At 40.4% G+C, this 11,757-nt stretch overlaps 1 protein-coding gene across 1 annotated transcript in view; it reads right to left on the bottom strand.

Moving 5' to 3' along the window:
• Window positions 1–469: 469 nt before the first annotated feature.
• The window catches only part of LOC126094854 (uncharacterized), a 472,827-nt gene continuing 461,539 nt past the window's right edge, over window positions 470–11,757 (bottom strand). Inside the window, exon 3 of the transcript XR_007521882.1 lies at window positions 470–521. The gene's annotated coding sequence lies outside the window, so the exon portion shown is untranslated. The remainder of the gene's footprint in view (window positions 522–11,757) is intronic.

Genomic DNA, 11,757 nt, shown 5'->3' with positions numbered 1-11,757 from the left:
GTTGGTACACTTTTACAATGACTCACCTGCAGTCCTCTTGATATCTTCCAACGTATAGAGTCATTAAATAATTTTATCACCATAGTCCTTCCAAACAGGAATGTTGTGATCTGAAATTAAAATTATCCTTTCATCTCTTAACGGAATGAACCGGAGCTCTTCTGAGACACCATCTGCTGCTTTGAAAAATGTTACTAATTGACATTTAGATCTGAATGGGAAACACTGAGGCCATAAAGATATGGGTAAGTTTTCTCCCAGCACAGTACACATTTACAGTTGAGCACATAATTAGATTAAAGACTTCACAATTTGGTAATATGGTTTCCCATAGTCCTCTCCTTACACTTGTAAGACATTGGATAATAAAACCATTTTTTAAGTGCATCGGTGCTTTATGTCTGCTTTGTGAGTACAGGATACAGGACAGTATAAGCAACTCCAGATGGCATCTCCATGGCGTGGGCTCCCTCAGCAGTGGCGACTACTTGCTGTGGGCGGCTCTGCGGGCAGCGCCTGACCTGGCGTGAGGTCTGTTTGCAGCTCTGCCTGCAGCGTGTCGGCTGCCTGCTCCCGCGTGTTTGGCGTGGTCAGCCCGTGAGCTCCTGCTCAGCAGGAAACAACACACGTGTCGTTCCAGAGACATCCGGTTACCTTCTTTGTTATCAGAAAATTTCAGTAGCCGAAATAGGAACACCTGTTTACAGCTGCTGCAACCACTAAGCTCGCATTTTATTGGCAAAAACTATACTTTAAAAGCATATGACACATAGAAGATCTTTTTTGCACGTTTAAAATGTTCATAAAAGCGCTATGTAAACGTCTGTGGTGAGACTTTTAAAACCAGGTTTAGTGTTTTCCTCAGTTCAATAGTACCCTCATGTAGTAATACCTTAATTAAAGTAGACCATAATCACCTCAGTCACTGGATGGTATACTTTTGTGAACAGGCCGCTAACATGCATATTGTGCTGTAAGACTTACTGGATTTGTGTTCTAAAAACAGAATTTCTCTATGTCCCTGTTCTCACGATTCCAAAAGCTGGTGAAACAATATAAAAGAACTAAAGCAGTAGGATTATACGATGGCTCAAAGTACGACGCTATATAGCTTCAAAATATACAGGGTGCTACAAAAGGGTACGGCCAAACTTTCAGGAAACATTCCTCACACACAAAGAAAGAAAATATGTTATGTGGACATGTGTCCAGAAACGCTTACTTTCCATGTTAGAGCTCATTTTATTACTTCTCTTCAAATCACATTAATCATGGAATGGAAACACACAACAACAGAACGTACCGGCGTGACTTCACTTTGTTTCAGGAAATGTTCAAAATGTCCTCCGTTAGCGAGGATACATGCATCCACCCTCCGTCGCATGGAATCCCTGACGCGCTAATGCAGAATGCCCCCATAAATGATAGTCAAGAGGGTTGTCAGGGAGCGTGGAGGCAATGGAATTGGTCCGCCTCTACCAATCCATCGGTCACCGGACCTCTTGTTGAGAAGCGTACGAACACTTCGACTGAAATGTGCAGGAGCTCCATCGTACATGAACCACATGTTGTGTCCTACATTTAAAGGCACATTGTCTAGCAGCACAGGTAGAGTATCCCGTATGAAATCATGATAACGTGCTCCATTGAGCGTAGGTGGAAGAACATGTGGCCCAAGCAAGACATCACCAACAATGCCTGCCCAAAGGTTCACAGAAAATCTGTGTTGATGACGTGATTGCACAATTGCGTGCGGATTCTCATCAGCCCACACATGTTGATTGTGAAAATTTACAATTTGAACACGTTGGAATGAAGCCTGATCCGTAAAGAGAACATCTGCACTGAAATGAGGATTGACACATTGTTGGATGAACCATTCGCAGAAGTGTACCCGTGGAGGCCAATCAGCTGCTGATAGTGCCTGCACACGCTGTACATGGTACGGAAACAACTGGTTCTCCCGTAGCGCTCTCCATACAGTGACGTGGTCAACGTTACCTTGTACAGCAGCAACTTCTCTGACGCTGACATTAGGGTTATCGTCAGTTGCACGCAGAATTGCCTCGTCCATTGCAGGTGTCCTCGTCGTTCTAGGTCTTCCCCAGTCGCGAGTCATAGGCTGGGATATTCCGTGGTCTCTAAGACGCCGATCAATTGCTTCGAACGTCTTCCTGTCGGGGCACCTTCGTTCTGGAAATCTGTCTCGATACAAACGTACCGAGCCACGGCTATTGCCCCGAGCTAGTCCATACATCAAATGGGCATCTGCCAACTCCGCATTTGTAAACATTGCACTGACTGCAAAACCACGTTCATGATGAACACTGTTGATGCTACGTACTGATGCGCTTGATGCTAGTACTGTAGAGCAATGAGTCGCATGTCAACACAAGCACCGAAGTCAACATTACCTTCCTTCAATTGGTCCAACTGGCGGTGAATCGAGGAAGACCAGTACAGACTGACGAAACTAAAAAGAGCTCTAACATGGAAATTAAGCGTTTCCGGACACATGTCCACATAACATCTTTTCTTTATTTGTGTGTGAGGAATGTTTCCTGAAAGTTTGGCCGTACCTTTTTGTAACACCCTGTATACTACTCCTTGAACCCTATTCTAATGAACTTTCAAGTGCAATGCAAGAATCCTATCATGGAGACAGACTTCTTGTTCTATAAGGAAGGGTAACTGCCGTTATTGTGTTACATTGCTAAGTATAAAATGAAAATACAAGTGACTAAATGACTACTGAAGAAAGATACATTGTGTCTGCCACAAATCAGGACACCTTCTATCTAGTTAGACAATGTTTAGAGCCATTACAGTTACGATTCTGTGTCCTACATACAGAACTACCATATACTTCTTAAGCACTGTCTCGGTTGTTGGTTTTTCTGATAATGTTTCATTTACTTTTGCCACATTACTTTTATTAGACATTTGAATATATTACACAAAAAAATGGGACATAATTACAGACTACAACTCTAAAACTGCTGTTACTGTGAAGTGTCAATGACATTACTCCTCAGATTAACTTTTATTTCAGAAAAGATATCATCTTCTGCCTTTTTGGTATAGCAACATCGTCACTGGACCAATACTCTGTTAATACTTACATTTCTAATCAGGTAACTCGTATGTCAACTATACCGTGTTGCATACCAAATTTGTAAGTAGGGAAAACAATAAAATCTACCAATATAAAAAGGAACGCCAGATATGTAATGAGATAGATGAATACCATGTTCAGCGTATCAGCTTATTCTCAGCACCGCACAATGCTGGCGTGCTTGAGAGTTTGTTAATAATGGACTAAAATACTAACTTTCTTTCACACTGCAGAAGGCAGAGTCTGTACCATTTGGTTTATTAGTGTTTGTTTATGTAACATGGTAGACAGTTATTTATTGGAATGTAGTTTTCTGTTAATGTTGTTACCTATTCAATGACTAATTGTAATGAAAGTGCAAATTTAGCACAAATTTTTATACATGACTGATACTAGTACGTTTTTTGGAATGTAAATGTTATACTGATAAGCTACACGGAAAATAAGTATCATCTTGATTCAGCAGATAGACCCTCAGAGTGAGACAAATGTGAACTTGATGGGTCTTATAAGGGGCCCATATTTTTCAAGTAAATACTTTTTACGAGCCATAATATTTAAGCGAAATGCGACTGAAAGTAGCACAATATTTAGCCTACTAAGAAACGTGCTACTGGTCCAATAGTAATATTGCCAAGACCTGACGACATGAATGCTGCACTTGAGCTGCCTGCAGACAGACACAGTGTCAGAGCGCCACTAGCGACACCACAGCAGTTAGAGCCGTGCACAGCCTGCTCGCCTTTGCTGGTATTTACCTTTGAGTGGCCGCCTCCTCACTTCAATTAGAGCCCAATTAAATCCGCTGTCGTCGTCGTCCTCGTCTGTTGTGCTGTGTGCTTTAAAACCATGAATTCTGTAACTTACTTTTTAACACAATTGTAGAAGCAAGTTAAACAACATAAAATAAAGCGGGGAAAGTAGACCAATATGAGTGCTCAATGTATGTCGCTACATATCATCAAGGTTGAAAGATATTCTAATAAGCTTTCAAGTACAATACAATTATTAGTATATTGTGGAGCTAGACTTCTTGTTGTATACGACAGAGGAAATGCATCAATTGTTTTTCATTTCTGAGTTTAAAATACATGACTTGTGAAGAAATGAGCACCACTGGTAGCACAAATCAAGATACATACTATCCAGTTTGGAAACACCTAGACTCATTAGTGAATAGTTATGACTCTATTCCCCTACATCTATAACCAAAGGTATAGCCAGTATTTCATTTCCAGGGGGTTTCAATAAAGGGCATCATAATAAACTGGACTTGTAATAGAACCCCCTGTTGCAATATATAGCGTGTGTAATTATATATAAAATCTATTTTGTTGTCAGTCATTCAATTAGTAAATTATATCATTTATCATCAAGCAGAAATCAGTCGATCAAATTCATTTGACGATGGTATCTCCATGGAGACGTGTTTGTGTATGGCGGTAATGTTCTTTAGAGATGACAGTGAACATTTGTGTATACATGTCGACCATCCACTTCTTTCCAGCACGAAGTTCAATTCCTAACAATAACAAGTTAGTGAGTGGAGTTAACAGCATACAATAACAGCCACGAAGAGAGGAAAAGTACCTGGAAAAGAATTTACGTTTTACTCAGTGCTGATAACAGACGCACGGTTTACACTTCGTAGGAAGGTCGATTGTTTGCTTTGGTTGAAATGAGGATATTAGTTAAATGCTTTATGTCTCGTCGACAGCTAAGGTTGCTGGACACGGAGTATTGATCCGATTATCATTTACTGGGATTGAAGGAAACGGCGTGGCCACTTCAAGATAGCATTCAAGCATTCGCGTACGGTGAGCTGAGAAGCCACTTACAACCTAAATCGGAATGGCGGAGATCAACTCGGGTATCCCGACTGCGAGTCTGGTGCATTATGCACTATGCCAACCCGCTCAGTGCCATGGTGGAAATGGCAAACGAAAACAGCAAGATTTCCTGAAAGCGCACAATAGGAGCGTCATGTTCAAACGTGGAACTCATTAATCATAATGAAAAATGTATTAAATTTAGCAAATTTAAAAAAAAGGTTGGTCACAGAGTTGACTATCTTCGGATACTGCACGAAACTTAACGACTTTTCCCGACACTTAGGCCTACTGATTACGACTATAGCTTCTAGAAGTTTTCTTGGCAGTTTCTTATCCTTTCCCTGATAGCTATTTGTCGGTAATGTCGGAAATCGCCTTGCCGTTTGTGTACTGTTTGAGGGTCCGGTCAAGCTTAGGAATCAATGATTATTTGTAAGTATTACATAACACAATTAATTTAATTTTATCCTCATTACTTCAAATACGCACTACGTTGAGGATATGAGAGTATCTGTAGTAGATCTTCACCAACCCTAGCAACAGTACATCAGAAAACTCTAGTTCTTCATGTTTCAATTATCATCCGTTTCATTGCTGTAAGAAATGTAGTGTCTCAGATTTGGTTGATTTGACGGACACATTTCTGGAGGAAAGTTATAGACCCTAAAATGTGTTTCCAAAAATTTAAAGAAAGTTTAGAGGAAATTTGTTGGTTAATGTATAATGTTACGTACTAGTTGGTTACGTTCTTAAATGAAAGTCAGCACAATATTAGAAAATTTTATTTGTGGTGAAAGTGTTTTGGGCGGGATAGAGCTAACAGAGTGAAGGAAAAAGAAATACAAATGTTCATTGAGGGAACATGTTATTCTGGAGACCTGCGCCGATGTTGTTCATGAAAAGTGAAGGAACTTTTTTTAGAAGGATCATTATGCTAGAACAGGTACAGAGTAAAAAGAAGACTACATTTTTCGATCGTCATTTCAGACATTTTATCTTAAAAGAAACTGTTATTTCTGTGAGAAATCCGCATCCCATGTAAAATGAAATAAGAAAAACCAATTTTATGTTGGTCGTGACTTTAAGAAGATACTTTGAAAATATGTAATGTAAATAATGACACAAACAGAATAAGGACTGGGTTACTCAAGTACAATTTCGAGAAGGGCATATCGACGATCGTCTTGTTGTTGAAGGTGTATACCACGGTAACTCAACGAAAAGGATTTTCAAATTTGATGTTGTAATAATATTCACAGTAAGACTGAACGATCCTATGATGATGACGCATCTGGTCGGGAGAAGTTCATCCGTTATCATTTAGAGGCAAATGAAGATTAATGACATTTCTCACTCTTAAGACATTCTGAAGAATTGGACTGGATACATACCAAAAACCGGGACGAAACGAAAACGGCTGTTCTGAAAGTTCTATGATGATTTCTTATTCGTTTGAAAAATAAATCAATATAAGAAAACCATGACAGCTTTCGAAATACAAGTTATTCCTTCTCTTATCTGACATGTGCTAATAGGTCAGGAGGAAAGGCCAAAAACAGGAACGTATCTACGTTGATGAAACTCTTCCTGTAATCCAGGAGGACAATACATCACAAGTTTATGAAGTGGAGACGTGTCTCTCTTCAGACATGTTCTTGGACAAAGCCACAATAGACATCCAGAGTCAATGAAATGACTTCTTACAATTATCGTTTGTCCGAAAAGAAAGGAGACCGTTCATATCTAAAGCTCACAATCAACTGTCTTTCAAATTCTGTTATTTCAGCTGCAAGACCAAAATCCATAGTTAGTTGTCTGCAAGGGTGCCTCGCCTCTGAAAGAGACAATGTTACACCTTGAATTTCATCAATTCAGTTTGTAAAAGCGAATACTCGTACACTCGTACAGAATATGGCTTGGAACAACACATTAACATCAGTTACACTGATCGATAATCATACACACAATCACTCGAAGGCGCATTAATACAACAGGTCCAATTCCACGTTAACTCATATGTGACCTTATGACGATAAGTACATAAAAAACGAAAAATACAACGCTTAACTCCACTCAGATGTGAAGTAGCCATGACTTTCAGGATTCCAGGCTGGGGTGTTATTGCCTCTGATCCGTGTAGTTGGTCTTGGAGACTAGGTCGGGTACTTGCTGATCATTATTCTTCCCGCAAATTGACGCTAACAGTCTTTAAACGAGGCAATAGGGCTTGCCTCCGACCTGTTGAACCACTCGCGGCTTCTCGATGTCCGTACTAGACATCAGGAGTCAACCAAAGGCAACCACTTGCGAGCCACGTGCCCTCCAGCTAGCTGTCAGTACCAGGGCCCGCCATACCAACAACACACTCCTCGACCAAAGGCTCTAGCTCGAAACGTATGATCAGATCACTGTCGGGAACCTAAGTTATTGGTGGTGGCATATAACTTTTTTTTAAATAGCAAAGAACTTTTCAATAGAAAGATCATGGTTTCTCTTTGTTTCAGTACCTTTTTAGGCTCACTGAATATTGAATGCTTACTATCCATGTCTTATCTTAGCAAAGTCGACTGTGTCAGCACGAACAGAAACTGATACACTGGAAATTTTGATGATTCATGTCAAAAAGATTTTCATCCAAAGCACTTAATTTCCAAAAATAAATATCTCGTGCTCACATATTTAATGACGCCGAGAGAGAGAAAGTTCGACGATAGTAATATTATCATGAAAGACACGGCACTCTTTTCTCTCTAGAGGGCGTTCTTATGCGATCTGAAACCACGATTCTCTGTTAAAATTGTCCTTCGTCGGACATTTGTTGAAGTTAAAATATTTTTTGTTATTCTGTCTTTGCTTACATGGTATATAAACGACATTACACGTATCACTTTACACTTTTTGTAGACAACATTCGGAGAATTACAACCAATTTTGGAAGTCATTGCCATGAAGCTGCAGTTGCAGCGAAATATGAATATGACAAAATGTGATGGAATGTGGTGTTCGTAAAAGACTCGTTTGGTCGATCCCTCTCGTTCTGCCAAGATGCCTCTTAGTGACATTTACGTTATGGTTGCTGTTACCAAAATGTTATATCCATTTGTTTCATCAGCCGCTCTTCTTTTTATTTGGCGGTTTTTATTCTCTACACTTCCGGATTCTAGAAATTTTTTTATAATTTTCGGAAAGACAAATCGCGACAGTTGGCACTATCTGGATACTCATCAGCATACAATAGTTTTGCGACATTCTTCATAAACGATATTCGTGTTTTCGACTCCGTATGCATTGTGAATGGCTTCATTTTTTCGACTGTCATAAACATTGTAAGTGTGTAAATGGCTCTACAGGCATGTTATCTCATTGCTACAACAGCAGAACACAGACTAATGGGCCTCAAGTGCATCGGTAAACACAACAATAATACCTGAGTTATGTGTTCACTTATATTTGATATAATGGGGCAGACGTGTGTGGAATCTCTCCTTTGTCGGCGGAACCATGGTAGACGGGTCTGTTATCTTGATACTATTGGATGACTAACCACATGTGGAATCTTGTCGAAGTTCTCTTAGGACCTTGTTGTAAATGGCACAGAAAATTGTGTATAGCTCAATTGCAAAACACTAGTCCTGTATCATAAAACAGGGATTGTTTACGATAACCATTTGTTGTTAAGATCAGGAAAATCGGCTTAATGTCAGCTATCATTTGACGAAAATCTCACCTTGACATGTTTTTTCATTTTGGGGCCATTTTGGGATACTCCTTAGCTGCTCACGCTGTACAGTTATAAAATCCGAGTGATTTGGGGCAGAGGTTAACACAGGGGGGACGCATTAAGGAGGACAACAGGTCCAATTTTCGTCCCACCATCATATAAAGTTTCCATGATTTCCACAAGGGATGTACCGGGATGGTGCTCTGAAAAGAGCGCTGCTAATTTATTTTCCCATCGTTACCTAATGTAAGCTCGTGCTACGTCTCTAATGACTCACTGTCAACGGGACGTTAAGCGCTGGTCTTAATGTCTTTCTTTTCTTATGGCCATTGAGAGCGACTTCGTGAAAGACAATATTTGGTGTGTAGAAGCGTGTGGATTTCACTATCGTCGGGAACCAGCGAACTCAGATCTGATTTATACTGTAGAAACTTAAAAACAACTGTACCTGTCTCTACCTTGACATCCATGTCCAATTTAACAATAGATGCATCCATAAAACCGCGTGTATTATGTAACAACAACACATCGTGGGTAAGCTGGCTTTAGTGAGAACGTGAAATTAGAGGTGGAGCTCCCATTTCTCGGTTTGTCGTGGAACAGTTACCTAGTATGTATAAAGCACTCACTTACGGTGTTTCTCATTGAGTGTCACTAACTGTTTTATACAGGCGAGACCATTGATTGAGTGGCGACTGGTTTTCGCAGCGCACTAGTGGATACTTGGCATCTGATGCTTTTCAACATTAAACTCTGAGAGACAAGTGAGACTCTACACTATGTACCGTCATTTCGAGTTTCGTTAGGTCCAAATTGTCTGTTGTGAGTTGAGTATAGTGTCTCGGTGTAGTTTATTACCCAGTGCCACAAAAACAACATTTGGACTCTTGAGTCAAGATTATTACGCTGAGACAGTTAAAAGAGATTACACATAAGTCAGACGCAGTTTAGGACGTATTGAGTCTGCAGCAGAGCTTCATATCGAAACTTTGGGAACCGCTGTGGAACCAGGAGATTTACATTGCAGTCCAGTGAGAGGATTGGATAACAGCAGTACTACGCAATATTGTCGACATCCGATCCTCATTGCACTCCAAAAGCGACAATCCCCGCGAGGGAACACATTTCTGAGGTTTCAGATGGCGCCCCGGTGCTAAAGGAATGATACAGAGTTTTCTGTGTTCTCTATTATAGGGGGTCTATACAGGGGCGAAGTTCTTGAGGACAATATTATGGAAATGGAAGAGGAGATGATGATGAAATGGGAGATATGATACTTTGTGAAGAGTCTGACAGAGCACTGAAAGACCTAAGTCGAAACAAGGTCCCGGGAGTAGAGAACATTCCATTGTAACTACTGACAGCCTTGGGAGAGCCAGTCCTAACAAAACACTACCATCTGGTGAGCAAGATGTATGAGACAGTGCTACATTCCCTCAGACTTCAAGAAGAATATAATAATTCCAATCCCAAAGAAAGCAGGTGTTGACAGATGTGAAAATTACCGAACTATCAGTTTAATAAGCCACAGTTGCAAAATACTAACGCGAATTCTGTACACACGAATGGAAAAATTGGTAGAAGCCGACCTCGGGGAAGACCAGTTTGAATTCCGTAGAAATGTTGGAACACGTGAGGCAATACTGACCCTACGACTTATCTTAGAAGAAAGATTAAGGAAAGACAAACCTACGTTTCTAGCATTTGTAGACTTAGAGAAAGCGTTTGACAATGTTGACTGGAATACGCTCTTTCAAATTCTGAAGGTGGCAGGGGTAAAATACAGGGAGCGAAAGGCTATTTGCAATTTGTACAGAAAGTAGATGGCAGTTATAAGAGTCGAGGCACATGAAAGGGAAGCAGTGGTTGGGAAGGGAGTGAGACAGGGTTGTAGCCTCTCCCCGATGTTATTCAATCTGTATATTGAGCAAGCAGTAAAGGAAACAAAAGAAAAGTCGGAGTAGGTATTAAAATCCATGGAGAAGGAATAAAAACTTTGAGGTTCGCCGATGACATAGTAATTCTGTCAGAGACAGCAAAGGACTTGGAAGAGCAGTTGAACGGAATGGACAGTGTCATAAAAGAAGGGTATAAGATGAACGTCAACAAAAGCAAAACAAGTATAATGGAATGTAGTCAAATTAAGTCGGTTGATGCTGAGGGAATTAGGTTAGGAAATGAGACACTTAAAGTAGTAAAGGAGTTTTGCTATTTGGGGAGCAAAATAACTGATGATGGTCGAAATAGAGAGGATATAAAATTTAGACTGGCAATGGCAAGGAAAGCGTTTCTGAAGAAGAGAAATTTGTTAACATCGAGTATAGATTTAAGCGTCAGGAAGTTGTTTCTGGAAGTATTTGTGTGGAGTGTAGCCATGTATGAAAGTGAAACATTGACGATAAATAGTTTGGACAAGAAGAGAATGGAAGCTTTCGAAATGTGGTGCTACAGAAGAATGCTGAATATTAGGTGGATAGATCACATAACTAATTAGGAGGTATTGAATAGAGTTGGGGAGGAGTTTGTGGCACAACTTGACCAGAAGAAGGGATCGGTTGTTAGGACATGTTCTGAGACATCAAGGGATCACCAATTTAGTACTGGAGAGCAGCTTGGAGGGTAAAAATCGTAGAGGGAGACCAAGAGATGAATACACTAAGCAGATTCAGAAGGATGTAGGCTGCAGTAGGTACTGGGAGATGAAGAAGCTTGCACAGGATAGAGTAGCATGGAGAGCTGCATCAAACCAGTCTCAGGACTGAAGACCACAACAACAACATTTGACCTGACCAAAGCAGAGGTTATTTCTAAGACGGGAGATAAGTAGGTATGTGTAACGAGTGTGTGGAACTTGACCAAATGAAAGGGCATACGTGCAGAAGAATGGGATTAGATGAGAGCCAGCCTAGGTCGTGGAGATGTTATGTCTCCTGGTATAAGTCAGAGATTACTCCCTTTAAAGTTGAGCACCACACTTTAGGATGCACGAGAAAGTCACAATGTCATCTCTCGACAGAACAGCGTTCCGCACTTCCCACTTGAATCTCATCTTCAGATACGCATCACTTGTTCGCAGAGATGATCGAAAA

This window comes from Schistocerca cancellata, chromosome 8, assembly GCF_023864275.1.
Source record: "Schistocerca cancellata isolate TAMUIC-IGC-003103 chromosome 8, iqSchCanc2.1, whole genome shotgun sequence".
Taxonomy (NCBI): domain Eukaryota; kingdom Metazoa; phylum Arthropoda; class Insecta; order Orthoptera; family Acrididae; genus Schistocerca; species Schistocerca cancellata.
Note: the sequence above shows the minus strand (reverse complement) of the source record. Positions and strands in the feature narration are given on the sequence as shown.